At 37.8% G+C, this 16,914-nt stretch overlaps 1 long non-coding RNA gene across 1 annotated transcript; it reads right to left on the minus strand.

Annotated features, from left to right (window-relative positions):
* Positions 1-1,798: 1,798 nt before the first annotated feature.
* Positions 1,799-16,404, minus strand: LOC141729029 (uncharacterized). Its single transcript, XR_012580274.1, has 4 exons — positions 16,299-16,404; positions 14,723-14,835; positions 12,332-12,417; positions 1,799-1,992 (listed from the first exon to the last, which is right to left on the minus strand). It is a non-coding gene; the product is annotated as an uncharacterized LOC141729029 (long non-coding RNA).
* Between the last annotated feature and the right edge of the window lie 510 nt (positions 16,405-16,914).

Here is a 16,914-nt window from a genome sequence, read left to right on the forward strand (position 1 = left end):
TAATTTTCATGCTTTCCTCGTCTGAAATTTCTAAACTCAGTTCAAGACCATTATGTGTAAAGATAGGGTGAAAACAGGTTGATGAAATAAGTTGTTGATGAGTCAGTTATGGAGAAGAGGGATTCAGGAAGAAATGGATGGATACTGTACAGAGAGAAATGAAAAGGCAGAAATGCGGGGGCAATAACAAATATTGATAAAATAATAACTTTTTGAAGCATTTAATTAGTTTTGTTATTATTATTTTCTATTTCATCACTGAGATAAAATAGGGGAGACAGTACTCTATTTACCCTTATCAGGAGTGGCTGTGGTAGACTACAACCACCTACATCTATTGACCTCTTTAACCACTCCCATTGGAAGCCACAGAATATTACAATTACAGAAGCAAGCTGAGAGCATCACAGAAATGACTGAGTTTGATTTGAACCACTTATCATTGGCCCCTGCACTATGTATCTCAGCCACCCACGAGAGCCATAAGAGCAAGGACTTCAGTATCACCTGCTCACACAATTGCCTGCTTGGCAATGGATGAATATTCGTGCAGAGTCATAAACAAGGAAAGCAAGGTAAGTGATTTTCAGCACATGTTGTAAAACTTGCGCATTGCAACTGTACTCAGCAAGACATCACCAATTTTGCAGCTTTCGATTCAGTTGATCCTGAGCACTTCTCCTGACCTTAGTGGCTCCTAGTTTTGTGGCTCCTCTGCACCTTCTTTTTTTATCTCTTCATTTTTCTTTTGGTTCTCCTCTTTGGCAGAAGCCTTTTCTCCCTTTTCTCAGCTTTCTGTGGAGGGCAAAGATGGGGCAATCCTTGAATTTCCTCTATTTTACACCTTTACTTGGGTGTTGGAAACACTTGACTGGAAGGACTTGCCTTTTGTTCTCTGTTCCTACAGCAATTATTCAGACAAGTTCCTGACCCATAACTCCTCTCTGATTCACGATAGTAGTGAAAAGAAACAAGAAGAAACAGTAATAATAACAGGAGCAACAATAATAGAAGAACCTAAGAAGGCTTTAGGTATTTAATACTAAGTACACTTCATTGCACTTTTCTGGGATATGATATAAAAAATCACTATCAATGCCGAGAAAGTGGTGTGTGGGGTGGGTGTGTGTGTGTGGTGGAAACAAAGCCAAATTAAATAAAAAATAGATTAGATGACATTTTATACCTTCTTTTTATAATAATTCTGGTCACAAAAAGAAAAAAAAAAGCCTCAAATACCCCTCACACTCCCCCTGCTCCCCAGTCCAAACAAACAAGCAAGAACTAAAAGCAAGGAGCAAAAGAAACAGTCATAGGAAATGAGAGGGAGAAATGCAGATGACACACAGCATGTCAGACAGAACAATAATACAAAGGCAGGAAATTGTTGTCCTCTAGTGTTGACTTTGGCCCACAGTCATGCTTATCCCATCTTCCAATATCATTTGGATAGTTAACTGTGATGCATGCTATAGTTTTACTTTTTATGTTTATATTTCTTCATTTTTCAGCAATTGCTTCTTTAAGGTGGATGCTGCTCAGTGAAGAACTAGCTCACTTTTATTGCCTTTCATCTCCTCATCTCTGACATCAATGGGAAATAACCATCTGTGTAACAACCCAATACATCCATGAGAAAAAAATCTATGCCAGAAAATAATATTACACTCCTAAGCAACATCCCCTTAAGCAAGGAAGTTGGTGATGCAGACATCCCTCTGTACCTCTTCTCTGTGCCCACACAAGAGGGACTGAGACAGATGAGAACCTGGCTTTGCATGCTTAACTTGTATAAGGCTCTTTTGGCTTTTACTGGCACCTTTATCCCCGGTGCTTAACTTGCAGCTTCTTTTGTCCCTTGCGTGTGTCCATCAGAGCAGATGATAAGAGATTTTTCATGACCAAGTCTTGTGGAATTTGTATTCGTATCTGAATGCATGTTTTTTGAAGCTCAGGCAATTTGTTCCTCTGTTGAGTTTTTTGGAATCTTGTCTGTAATTTAAAAGAAAAAAAAAAAAAAAAAAGGAGAAAGAGAAAAAGCAAGCTAGGAAAAGATTAAAATAATAAATATTTTAAAAATTCAGGCTCACTAACAAATTTCTGGAATGATTTCTTGCCTTTAGGTTTAAAATTGGGATGTTTCAAAGTAGCATTAATATGGTACACAAAGGCAAATCCAAACATTCAAAGGACATTAATACCTGATGTACAAACACACATTTAAGGAACAGCAGGAATTTTGGACCAAGAAAGAGCAGAAATAAGGAGAGACAGCTGGGAGAGGCGAACAGGAAGGTTTGAAATTTTGTGCCAACAGATGATAAAGTACTGTTTTATAAACCTACTTACTTTATTCTCTATTCAAATAAAAGAAGCATTTTGCTACTGTCAGTAATGTTTATGCACTGACTAAAGCTAAAAACACACTGGCTGTGTGAAGTTCAGTTTTTATTCAGTAGAGGCTGTGTAAAATTTATGTGAAAAAAACCTATTGTACATGCTCAAGGTTAAGTTTTTTTAAAAAAATAAATATAAGAGGCTGACCCTTGCAGCCTCTCTACACATGAGTAGTCACTTCAGGTTAGTAACAACCATCCAGGTATTTCAAAGCACTGCACATGCATTCATTTAGAAATGGGCAAATTTAGGCAAGTCCAGCAAAAAAGGATTTACAGCATCAGGTCCTAATTTTTATCTGTCGTATTGAAATGCATTTAAAACTAAATACCTTCAAAAGCCTGAGTTAAAATGCTGTACGTATACTTAGGAGTTAATCAGGCTGTAGAAAGGACACAAGACAAACCTAAGAAAGCAACAGCAATTTCAGTGTCTGATCATAGGCTTGGAGTTTAGCATCCATATTTTACTGTCCAAAGTTTCCAGCTTTTCCTTGCCTCAAAATACACCTTAAAATAAAATACTCAGCTGTATGTGCACAAATACGTGTGTGTAAGTTAGGCATAAAAAAGAGTGTTTCTGTACAAGGTGAAGAAATTGATATAATTTCATTGTTATCACAAGATGCAGATTAGAACATAATAACTTCATGAGGTAAAACATAGGAGGTATGTAAAGGTACATTTTTGTAATAGGGTCAAAGACAATGATGACAGCCTTCCTTAGAGCTCTTCTTTACTAAGGAAAGTGTATATCTTCCTTTATGGCTTCTTGTGCCAACAGTTTTTGAGCAGAAGTTAAAATCAGTGATTCGCTCTGTCTAAGAAGATTGGTGGCCTCTGTATTACATTCAACAGAGGGGTCCAAGACACACACATGAAACTGCATCTAAAAGCCATCATAGTAATCCAGAATTGTTCCATGATTTTGTTTCCATGAATTACGCCCCTCATTTGTTGCAGCTCCCAATAGTCCAGTTCTTTTAGAAAACCATTCCTCTTTTGCAATGAAGTAATGCACACAAAGAAACTTTCTCGTGAACCAAGTATGTGTATTTGTAAGCTTTAATACAAGCACCATGAGTCTTGGGTACTTTGGCTAGAGCTCTAGGAAAGGTAACTTTGTGCTAGTGAAAAAACATCCCTAAAGCCCTTCATGATCCCCAGTCTGAGGCATTATGTGTCATGGAGCCAAGCTGGCAAACAAACAAATGGAGATGGATCTAACTTGGGGCTGTCAACACAGTAGCAAGAAGAATATTCCAATGGTAAAATTAAATCATATTGAAGCTGTACTGCAAATGGCATTTTAAAAGCACCAAGGAGAGGAAACATAATCACTGTTGGTGCAAGATGGTAAACAGCACCATTAATGACAAGCATTTCACTAAAAATTTGGTCTTTGTTTAGAGCAGGATTTTCTTATACTTGCACTTTAAATCAATGCTCACAAATTGAACATGAGCAATATTAGCTCAGGTTTTGTCCCAGCTATTAAACAGAACCAGTAAAGACTAAAAAATTTCCCATGTTGGAAATGAATACTGCTTTCCAAAAAGCATTCTGATGTGCAGCTACAGCCCTACAATAATCAATCATCAATTGGTCATAGCAAGAGCTTATTCTGCTATTATACAAAGATCTTCATTTAATATATGTGCACTGTTCTCAAGAGATAATAGATGAAGGTTTCTTCCAATGAATAAAGCAATAGTTTCCATGGAATTGAAACATTTAAATCCAGGAAAATACAAAACAGGAAAATACAAGGCAAGAGAAAAATACCAAAATATGTAGATTGAAGCAGCACTGGTAGGATTTCTATTATTCTATTTCTTACTTCATTTAAAAAATGCAGCATCCTAACTTTTCTAATTTAGGAAAGGGAAATGGATATTATAATCCATACCAAAATATACTTGAAGAATTTAGAATTTAATATTCCCTTCCAAAAGGACAGGAAATATGGTATTGATCCAAATTTTGTCAGTGGAAACTGATCCAATGAAATGTGTACCCTTTCAGAGTAAGCAGAAGGCTATTTTAAACTATGGAAAAAACCTGAATTATATTAGATGGTTGATACTAATATAATTTAAGGTAAAGGTTACATATCTAAATAAATTACAAAAATCCTCAGAACAAATTTAAAGAGTACAAAAATGATTTCAACCTGATCATTTTTTAATATTCAAATTCATAACTCTTCACATCTCCTGATAATAATGTAAAATCCCCTGGAAAAGGGAGAGGTTGGAAGGAGAAAAACCCCCAACATTTCTGATGTTTATTTTTGAAACATAGGCGTTTTCTTTCCCTTAAGTGAGCTTACAACCCTGGCACCTATTCTGCACCACTAAATAACAACTGGATGCTCATGCTTGGAAAGCTGGGTGAGGGAAGCAATTTAAAATTTATTTTCATAGTGGAAAATAGGTTTTGCCAAAATAGTTTCAGTTTATGAAAGGAGAGAACAGCTGTATTTGGTTTATAATAAATCTTTCACAAATCAGTAAAAGCAAATAGACAGCGCAACTGTAACCCATAAAAGTGGAAAATATTAGACAACAGACAGTGAAATTGTTAAACTTTCCCACAGATGCTGCTGGTAAAACGCCTCTGCAGAATTTGTACATGAAATGTGCATGAAAATCAAACCTGAAGGCAAGAGGCATTGGAATGAGGCAGAATTACTTATTAGAGGAATATCCTATTAAGGTGGCTATTCTGGGTATTGAGGAAGGTGTCTCCAGCAGCTTCCTGCTCCTATTACCGAATGTTAGTGCAGAATAATTACTTGCTTGCCAAAAATGAGAGGACATTGACCCTGCAGACTTATTGAATTCGTGCTGCTTGCCTTCAGGCCATGTCGGGGGTTATTCAATTTTGCCTGAGGAGGACAATCTATTATGAGAGATGAGTCAAGAAGGCCCCTTCCCTGATTGCTCCCCAAAACCATTATCGCAGCGTGGAGGGGGCACGAGCAGCGAGTGGACGGACGAGGCAGCGCTGATCCCGATTACCGGGGGACCAGACACAATTTGCATTGTGAGCAGCGCTGCAGCTCTGGGCAATCAGCCAGGGCCCCGCGCCCCTAATTGCTTGTGCTTGGCGTGGCAACCTTCACCCTCATGAGGACTTCGTCTGCACCTGGGTGAATATTTTTATATTGACAAAGAAACACAAGTTCTCCCCAAAGGGAAAAGCCAATATTTAAGGTGCAGTACATTTTTACACTTCTCACGCTGTCTCCTTTTACTGTGTTAATTGTTTGATGTTTCCCAGCAACTTTATGAGACAGAGTCAAGTCACAGCTTCATTTAAAATGAATGGACTTTTGAAACCAACAAAAAGGTATTTTGATTAAAGACCAAAGCAACCAATACAAACAAAACCCCAGAGGATTAATTTTTTTTGGAAGATAAATGTGTGATCCTTTGTGACAAACTTGCCCCACCATCAATGGAAATCTTTCCAGAGGGTTTTAATCACTTTCAATCAGGCCCTTTTTCACATAAAGGTCCTGTTCTTACAAGATTTTACAGATTCCTCAGCTTCGAAAAGAGGAGTGCTGCATTACATACCTGAACACATTTGCTAAATGTATGGTACTAATTAGACATGCAAAATAAATCAATGTTTTCCTATTCTCAAAGGATACACTCTTCCCAATGTTGCCTGCTGCAGGTGAAATTGATCTGAATCCTGACTCAAAGCCAAATGAAGCCTCTGGAAGTGTTCTGTGACTCATTTAAATGCGTTTAGTTTAATTTGAACCACATTAAACTAGTGAGAAAAGAGAAACTTAGCACAGAAATATGTGTGAAAATATAGGTGTCAGCACAGAAAAATGAAATTGTTTTCTCAGTTCTGTTAAAATAAAGTGGGAGATTACTCTTCTGTCCTTACACCCTGTTTTCCAATATTTTGTGTAGCTTGCAATTGTTGTAACACCTATGAAAGTCTGAAATATCTTTGTCTAGGTTTAAAAGTTAGTTAAAATCTATTGCTAGCAAGTTTATAAGATTAAAGGAAATATGCCTTTTAACATATCCTAGTAACGATAAAAACCCCCATTTTCTAATGTTGTGCTGTCTACTTTGGTATCAATTATCATATTTATAAAGAGAATAAAAAACTCCAGTGTTATCTATCCATGGTCCACCAAACCAAAGAGCAAGGCGAAGTGAGTACAAATATAAACTAATTTATTCTGCCATTGTGACTGCTCTGTCACTGGTCTGTGGGGATGGCTTGATGGGCACAGTGTGTATCTATGTACAAGTTACCAAACTGATTCCTTGATTTCCTCTTGAAACCGCAGCTTGGATTACATGAAGGCAAACAAAGGAAGATGAAGACATTGTGTCAATCTTGTTTGCAGTGAATAAGAGCAGTCCATATTTAAGGGCTTGGTTTAAGACCTCTAGGTGTATTCAGACTGATAAAGTGTGTCCTTTTCTCATGAAAACTCAATCCTATAATTAACTGTTCTCCTTAAATTAAAAAATAAAAAAAAATAAACAGTTCATAGTAATTTCCCATTCACATATTTCTTTCCTGAAGCAAAACAATAATCATCAGAGTAACTACCAGGTGCATAAACACAGATATTGAGTGTCACTTGGGTTACCTGGGGTATGCCTTTCTCCCAATTATTGTGGAAGGGCTCTGACCTCCAATCCATTGTGGGTAACCTGTACCACCCTCACACTGATTGCTCTGGTTGGGATATCTAGAATGACTCAAGGTATCTTTGTTTGGCCACTCGATTTGCATCATACAGAAATACTACAGAACTGTAATGAAGCATTTTATACTATTAAGAAAACACTGAAAAGCATTCAAAACTTGCTCTGAAAAAAAGTTTTCTCAATTTACTCTCCATCTTTTCTGGAGTGAGCATTCCTCTAACACCAGACAGCTTCAAAGCACTGGGATGATTTCTGCCTGAACTAAACTGAGAGACTTCTGGCCAACATTCTCCTTGTCATATTTTCCATGTGTCCCAAAGTGGAATATATCCCACACACTGCATGATAAAAAGTTCCTGAGCACCATATTACTATAATGAGATAATGATTATAACATTTTGCATTCTCAATTGCTTATTCAGTTGAAAGTTAAGTCGCAAGTTACATGCATGAAAGAACTGCATTATTAAAGAAGACTCCATTTTAATATTTACTTATTTCTGAGTGCATGACTTGGCAACCACCATAACATTTTTTCTACCAAAGGGGTTTTCAGGGCTTTGTTCTCTTTGAGCAGGATTGGAGAAAGCTCTGAATGGATTTCCTTTGTTTTATTTTCAGGCATGCTAATGAAAGAAATTTCTCTGTGGAGCATCATGGAGACATCCAAAGGTTTCTTCATCCATGTTGAGCTTTGAGGTAACTCGTCCACACAGGAAGATAAGTAAAGCTAAGGGCAGGGAATAGGCTTAACTCTTTTACCCTGAATCCCAAGCAGAAAAGAAAGAAGCAACTGGCTATTGTACTTTGCAGATCTAAAAGCAATGGAACCATGATGGCTGAGACTCTTCCTTGTCAGCAGGGGGGAGCTGCACAAAAAGGAAACTTTCCTGACATCCTGGTCTTCCATGTTTGGCCTCTTTAGGCCTGCTGGGATGGCAGAACATATTACCTGAGGAGAGGCATGGTGCTGGAATGGCTCTGCATTTTGCATTTGCCAGCATAGAGATTACCTTTCTAGCATATTTAGCATGACCTACTAATGTTAAGTAGTAAACCCCAAATCTTTTGTGTAGTCTCTACACAAACGCCATCTGTCCACCATTTCCACACAAAGCACACCTATACACATCTCCAGACTGGGTTTGCCACACTCTGATCTTTATGACACTCTATCATATGATGATACCAGAAGGTTTTTCTCTGTGTAAAGTACTTTTCTTATAATTCATTCCCCACTGCAGGCCTGCCCCACCTGCTCTAGAGAGATCAGAAAGCTTCAGCAAATCCTCAGTTTTGTTCCATTACTAACCATGCAGCTTTTCTTGTAGAAGTGCTAACAGATAGGGACTGCAGCAGAACTTTTCCATGGCCTCAGTAACTTCACTGTAGATGCCAGTATTTTTCAGATCATAATCACTGTCCATGGCCCCTGGGAAATGGACTCTAGCCCAGATGTGTACAGCCTACAAAAAAGAAGAACTGCAGGATGATCACCTCCTTTAGAAGGGCTGTTTACCAGCAATATATACCTGTTTATGGCCAGCAAGACCAAGCTTTCATGAGTCAGGAAGTGTTCCTACTTCTTGAATCTCTGTCATGGTTATTTCAGAAGTAAGAGCACCAGATAGATTTCTGTTCTTTTCCTGCCATATTTTGCTTTCTTTCCTACTAGGTGAACAACCTTAGCAGCATCCCCAGCACCTCATCTTGAAAAATCAGTATTTTGTAATATTTCCTTTGTGAGAGAGTCAGATAAACCAAAAATTACAAGAAAATAGAGACACATGGCTCAACTATGCCTTTTAGTCACAAGTACCTCAGGAAATTTTTGTATGACTAAAGACAAAAGGTTTTGGCTGAGGAGGTGATGATGCTGAACTCTGTCCCATAATGCAGACACTCAGCCCTCCACATTCTCCTGTGGCAAAAAAATGGCGCTTTAAGCATTTTACATAAGATAAGATAAAGTTACTCTTCTGAGGAGATTGGCTCTTTATTTTCAAAAGCAACCCCCTTCCTACCATTCCAAGTGACTGGAACTCAATCAGCACCTCATCTGGAAGGATTGACTTGAGACATTGATTCTTGAGGTGCTGGATTAAGGCAGCAAGAGCAAGCCAGATTGATCCCATTTGTAGCTTTTTCTCTCAGCTTTTACAGTATAGAAATAATTTTTACATTTTTCAATGCCTTTTCTCTGTCTACCTTTTAAGAAAGAAAATGCTTTTCCAGAGATCATTTTAGATTTGCAGATATAAAAACATATCTTAGAGCATTTCAAAGATCTGGCCAACTTGAAATGGGGTAGAATTTGATAATTCAGTGAATTCACTAATTTCATCTAACCCTTCAGTTTTATTTGTGGTTTCATATTAAAAAGGATTTTTTAAAAGTAAATATTGGAAATAAGTTCTCTTACACCATCAATATACTCTATTAAGTAAATTACTGTTTAGAAACTTTTGTTTACAGGGTTGTCTATCTAATGCAGTGCAATAAGTCCAAAAGAGCTGTTATATTTTGCTACAGAAATAATTGTTATACTTTACTCTTTAAAGCATGTTAAAACTCTAAAAAGGAACTTTTCTATTTGACTTATATTATAAGATATAAAGATATCTTCTTGTACCAGATCACAAGAGCAAGTTAACAGAAAGGGAATGGGCCCTGTACATGAGAAATACCTGGGAGCAATGATGAGCAGCACAGAACCAGCAAAGAATCGTTCTTCACTGATTCTGTGCTAGGGGGAATTTGGCAAAAATGGAGGAGAGATTTTCTTCCCAGCAATCCCTGCATGCCAGTGCAATCTTTGGGAGCCATCATCAGTCATACGTTCAAGTAAAGCATAGATATGTTAAACCAGTCTCTGCAATGAATAAGGTCTTCTGGCACTGCATATGTCACTTCTGGTCATGGACCATAATTCTGAGCTCAGCAGTGTTCACATACCTCTATTTGGGACAGCAGCAGTAAAAAACAGAAAGGTGTCTGGTTTCCACATGATATTTTCTGGCATAGATGAATTTTTTTCTGCGTTGGAGGATTAGGATTAGACTACAGACATAATAAAACTTCAGGGCTTCTTTTCCAGCATGGGTTCTTCTTATTAAAATCACATGGGGACATAAATGGATCATAAAAATAGTAAATCTGTTATTATTTCAGTTATATTTATTATTCATACACAGGATATATTGTGAGAAGAATTAATTCTGGACATGTATCAGCAAAGTGATATTAATAAATAAATCACTCTCCACTTGGTTTCCAGACATGAGAATTGCTTAAGTAAATAACAAACTTGAAAAAATCAGCTTTTGACTACTAGCAGTATTCCAAACAGCACATCAAAACGTGACGTAAGGAGAAGTCCTTTCTAGGGCAGGACTGCTGAGGTTTGGACACATAGAAGACAGAGACACTTAGCTAGAAAAGAAGGCCATCAAATGAACAGATTGAAAAGAAAACTTAAAGAAAACTTAATTTATGGCAGTAGGTGAATGAGGGTAAGAAAGACCCGAGCTTATCAGGAAGAATATTGTCTCCTAGGTTTAGACAAAGCTTGGGTGAGAGGCCCTTGGCTGGTCAGAAATGGGTGGGGTGAACAGGACTGACTGACAGGCTGCTGTTGGAAAGTTACACCAACCTGACTTGCTTGTTACGACTGAAACAGGAGGCAGTGGCAAGAGGAAATGCAAGTTATAAATCCTTGTTTGAGAGGTGAGGACAAAACATGTCAGAGGAAATGGCAAGAAGATTGGCCCAGGTACCAGCTTGAATAGAAGAAAACAGATCCAGAGTAATGAAGTAGAGGTGGCAGCTTGCTGAAATAAAATCATCACTCAAAAGGCAGAAATAAAGACAAGAATAAGGTCCTCTGAGTGTGAATATGCACTTCTGGCCTGACTGCAACCACAAATGTTGTAATAGAAGAATCAGTTTAGCACTCGTGATTTGAAACAGAATAACTAGCTTCAGTACAATAGGGAGAAAACCTTTTGAGCTCTTTTCCTCTCCTTAATTAGCTTCTTTGACAGTATTTTCCCTCTGTCCATAGTGATTCTCTGATGTTTTCTCCCAAAAGTTTTCTCTGGGCTCTTGCACTACCACTGAAATGCATAAAATAGCTGTAGAGCCAAATTATATTCCAGAACTAGCTGTCCAGCCTCGATTCCCCAAGGAAATATCAATTTCTAACACGCTGCTCGCTCAGCAGATTAGGACCTTGCACTCAGATAACTGCAACCCAGTGAATCTCTGGAGGACACAACTGACTTTTCTTGCTTAGAAATTTAGGAGAAAAGAAGAATGTCACTTTGTGCTGTTTACAAGATAAAAACTGTAACCTGCTTCTGTGGAATCCCACGAGGCATCTGAAAGCACAAAGTAACCTGGTGAGATGTCAGGCTGTGCACACTGACTGCTGTGTTCAGACTTTTCATGTTTTGATCAAGTCTGAAGCAAGTGTCACAACTCCCAGTGGCCTCCAATTACTGGGCAGCCACAGATGAACTTACAAGAACAAGCACTAATCCTAGGACAAAGAGGGATCTTATATAAAAAACTCTTCCCAGGGAATGTGAACTGTACACAGAAAATGGTGAGCAAAAATAAGGAAGGGCAAGTATTTAAAACATGCTTTAAACCAGGACCTAGCAGGATAGAGGCTCACAACCTACACATCAACAGTGGGAAAATGTGATGTGGCAGGTGGGTCATCTCTGTTATCTGTGTCACTTGCAGATGCTGTAACACTTACAGGCTGCAACTTTCAAAAATAACTGCATAAATGGGGACAGGAATGACATCCAGTCTAGCAAATGCTGTCTCCTACAACCTCCTCCAAGCCCAACACCTCTCAGAACAAACAAGAGGGTTCACCTCCCTTTTCTGCCACCAGGAATTCCTGCCACCAGGAATTCTCAGGGGTTCACGCTGCATGTTGGGTTGCAGTCCCCCTGCAGCCCCTACATCAGTTCCACTCCAACCCTGGGAGCCCAGACCAGAGGAAAGCTCTTCACAGCACTGCCACTGCCAAAGTAGCCACTAAATCAGGGGACAGCTCCTAGCTCACATTCGTCTCCCAGAGCCTACTACATTTTTCATTTTGAATTTGTTTGCTAAAAGCTTTCAGCCTTGTCCTACTGTACAGACACTAAATACAATTGCCATATCTGACTATGAGCTTTGAATGGAGTCAAATTATTCTACAGAATTATTTTCTGTCCTTCTCACCTTTGTCAAGAGGCTGTATGAATTCTCACCGTCAGAAACATTCTTCTGTTCAGGCTCAACATTCTTCTGATCATTCCTCACAGGACCTTTTAAAGAAAAAAAGAAATAAATTAAAAATTCCTTATTTTTAATTTTTCCTTTTAATATGTGAACACTAACCCCCTTGCTCAGTTGTTTTTTGCCTAATGTTCATATAAGTGTATGTGTGAGTGAGCTGGCTTATAAAGCATCAGGCTAACATTTGGCATTGGAACAGTGTAGCAGAAATAAATAGCTCCAGCTTGCAGATAACATTTGTATTGACCACTGATTTATTGAACTGTTATATTTAGAAGGATCATTTAAAGGAAAATCTCATAGGCTATTGAATTTGAAGCTGTTCCAGCTACTCTGCAGGGCTTTTTTTTTCCTTTCCTTTTCTCTTCCCTGCAGTGAATTCTCCAAGGCAAATGGTGTAAAATATTTTGCTGGAGGGGATACTTTACTTTCAAGATTTATTCCTTTGCACCACAAATATATCAAGGAAAAAAAAAATCAAAGACAATAGCAAAAATGTTGAAAGAACTGGAAAGTTTATTTTCAATCTCATTGTGAGGGTTTGACAGTGAAGCAGGACTTTTTTTTTTTTTTTTGTCATGGAGAGAGGTTTTATGATAGGCAGCTATGATCAAACTGAGATAAGTCTCATTATTTTATTTTAATATTAGTTGTTTCTCCTTTGATGCAATGTCAAGGGAAGAACTGTCCTTCCTACTTAGACATGTGCTACAGAGCAACTGTCTGTTAATTATCCTGACAGATACCACATGCAAGTTTATTTTGATGAGCTGTGATTGATAAAATATATCAAAATGTTTGTATAAGCCTCCTTGGCATGCTAATAGCATGTATTTGGAGATGCTTGGTCTCTGCTTTTCTCCTATCAATAGTTTGTATGTTGAGTTAACACTTGGCTTCTTATTTGCAATATGATGGTCAGATCATCCTGCACACACTCTATTATCATCTGCCTTTCTTTGAGGGGAGAAATATGTATTAGACTATTTAATAGCCTGCAATGTCCAAACCTGTGGGACTTTTTTATTGGTCATTTCACCTTGAGCACTCTCTTCCTCTTTACTCCTTTCCTAAAGCATCTTTTGTGACTTTTTAGCCTTATCAAGTGTTGATAGTGAAAACAAACAAATGCATCTTATTATTAAAGAGATTCTTGCCAGGAGGTAACAGAAATATGTGTTCCTATGAGATTTGCTTACATATTCCATGGATTGTAGATAGTATAGCTTTACATTTATTGAAATTGTCTTTTCCCCCTGAGTTCTGAGAAAATATGCCTAAAGCTATTATCGCATCTATCGACTCAGTGGGATTTAATGGACGTGGCTCCTGCTCCCAAGTGGTTGGAAAATGACCTCTATGAAGCAAAGTTCAAGCAGAGTGAAAGCTCTGAGGCTGAGATTAGAGACCTGTCAGTTGCCTGGTAGGATAAAAGTGTAAAATTATATGTGACGCTCAGTTCAGTCACATCAAACAGCTCAGAAATGTTTACTGAATGAACTACACTGTCGCTAATTACACTTTCCCCTTAAGTATTCACATTATCATGGGCAACAAATACCCAGAGAATCTGGAAAGGGAAAGCTGCTAATAAGTATGCAACAATTACACCAGGCATGGTTTTGCACCTTAATTTTCCTACAGTGATTGTTTATAGTGAAGAGGCAAATTTGGCCAGTCATTACATACAGTATCTCTGGTTTTGATCTGAAGAGAAAAAAAAAAGAAAAAAAAAATAGGTCAAAATATAGCAAAAGACGGGGAACTATGAGCAATAAAATAAACACAGCTTCCTCAAAACTTGGTACAAAACATTGCTTTAACCCAGTGACCTTTAGCGACCAGCCTGTTCTGAGTGGTCACATATATAATGTCAAATGATTACAGCAGCAACTAAAACCTGATGAATCAAAGTGATCAAAGTGCGTTCAAATTACTCTTCCACTTCTTTCTGGAGGAAATGCATTAACCTTGCAATCTGTTGATTTGGTTTTTTTCATTATTGCAACTTCCTTATATTAAAAAAATTGCCTTTCTCTTGATATTCGCTAAATACAAATGTTGTAACAGTGCAGAAGACTACAGACGAAAGGCTCTCCTTCCACAAGTAAGGACCCTGCACTACACTTTAACTATCACCCACAAAGACTTCTCATGATGAATGGGACCCAGAAAGTAAAATCTCGAGGGCCCAGGGATGTCTGAGCTGAGCTTTGTAGGGCAGTTGTAGCAGGCTGGCCTGAGACACTTCAGGTGAGAAGGGAAGGCAAGGACAGGGCAGGCTTTGCTGCCGTGTTCACATGCTAGAAGACACATTCCACCTCATCCACTTACAAGCCATTGAAAGCCGATTGAAGCATCAAGATCATTAGTAAATCCACAGAGCAAGAAACCTGGGATATTCCATTTCCAGTGGCAGACAGGTAATGAAGGAATCGAACATGGGGCTGTAAGAAAGAGAGGTAAGTGCTCAACATCCTGCTGTGTGCTCTTGGTGGCCAATTTATACATTCTGTTGGGGCTTTTTCTTCTTTCTTTCTTTGAAAATGCATTTTACACATTGGAAATACCATTTTTTTCTGCTCAGTAATTTTTTGTAGCCATATTCTCTAGTTAGGAAAGGAACAATTGATTTGTTTGAAGGAATAACTACAGCACATAGAAAATTATGCACACTAAAACTTAGAGTTACGATAAAGTGCTGGGTCATTCTAGAAGAAAACATTTTTTGCCATCTGAATATTTTGCTGCCTACTCAAAGCACAGTTTAGTTAAACTATATTACAGTAGGAAGTTTAGACAACAAGTTATTTCACATAAAGGTACTTGCTGTAACAGTTATCATAGAGTAAATGTAGCTTTATCTCTGAATTTAATATACATATAGGTTTTTTTACTCTGATTAATTTTCACAGATAACAATTAGCTTTTTCCTGACCTTTTTAAACTCCAAATTATTTAACATCATAAAAAAGGCTAGTTAACAATTTCAGAACAATAATCTTCTACAATATAGTCAATAACTCTCTAGTAAAAGAAAAGTGTATTTTCACTTTTATATGATCTCTAAAACATGTGCTTAATTAAAATTAATCTCTCTTACTTGAAATCTTTACAGAGTGACCTAGTGAAACATGGCCTCAAACACAGTTATTTGAAATTACATTAACAGGAGATCTAAGCAATAATGTGTAATTGCTGTTACATAGTGTCACTTACACTTACTGTTACTGTCTCAAGTATTTTAATCATGAAGAAGTATACATGGTTTTCAGCTGATTTTTACAGGCTTCTAGATTAAACCATGCACTTGGCATGATGATCAGAAGGCGGGACAATTTAGTTGCATTTTAAAGGAGGAGGACTTTATTTCTCAATATGGATATTCTGGAGTGATGGGAATCTGGTTCCAAGTTCTGGGGTCCAGCTCACCCTTAAAGGTCACAAGGGGCACATCCCACAGTATTTTCCCTATTAGCTGAATTAGCCACACTATGAACTCTGAAGAATTAACCTAAGATGGCATGATATTCTGCTTTTAAAGTATGTATGTTTAAGGCTCCGTAAAAATTCTTAAGTGAATCACATTTAAAAGAAAATTCATTCCTTAATTTCTTCCTGTGTCTGACTCTGAATAGGCAGTAGTATCATTGATTCATTACCTTCCCTAATCTCTTCTGGAATGCTATTTTATGCTTGGTCAACTACCAAACTTTACAGATTTCTCTGTTTCATTGACAGGGGTGTTATTTCTATCAAGAAAATACAGAAATGCATGCCAGAGAAATAAAAAGTGTACTGCTGCCAAAACACAAGAACATGAAAACATTTTCCAAGACATCCAAAGTAGCTCAGAAAAACTGGCTTATGTAGAGAAACAAATGCAAATATGTGGAAATAAAAGGAGTACCTCTTCTGCAGTGCTTTGCCAGAAGGAGGAAGTCCCATGTCACTGCAATTCTACAACTGATTAGCTGCACTCTCTCCAGGTATTTTGAAGATAGATGCCTGAAAGACAGTTTGACATGAGAAATGCAGGTCAGATCATGTAGCAGCCATCCCCAAGAGCAGAGACAAATACACACTCTGGACTGGCTGATGCATGAAAAATACCCCAAATTTCTCACACATACAATCTCTTTAGAAATTGTGTCATTTTAACACTATACCCGATCAAGTTTTGAATGAGTGGGATCAAGACAGACTGGACAATTGGTTTGGTAAAAAGGCTTGTAAATCTTGATGAAATAAAGCACTTTTTAGAAACTGTGCACATATTCTATGGCTAGAATTTAAAATCTGTAAGGAAAGAAGCCCTTTTAGAGAAGGAGATTCCATTCAAACTTTGCCCTTTATGGACAGTTAGCACAGCTGTCCTTGGGGAGAGTTTACAGAGTCCTGAAGTTCTTCATAACTCTCCTATTCTTGACAGCAAAGAAAACAATAATCCCCCATACTCTATTTTTTGTAAATTATTATCTGAATCTTTACCTCCAGTCTCCTTGTGTTCTCCCTTTCCACTATTC

This window comes from Zonotrichia albicollis, chromosome 5, assembly GCF_047830755.1.
Source record: "Zonotrichia albicollis isolate bZonAlb1 chromosome 5, bZonAlb1.hap1, whole genome shotgun sequence".
NCBI classification, from domain to species: Eukaryota; Metazoa; Chordata; class Aves; order Passeriformes; family Passerellidae; genus Zonotrichia; species Zonotrichia albicollis.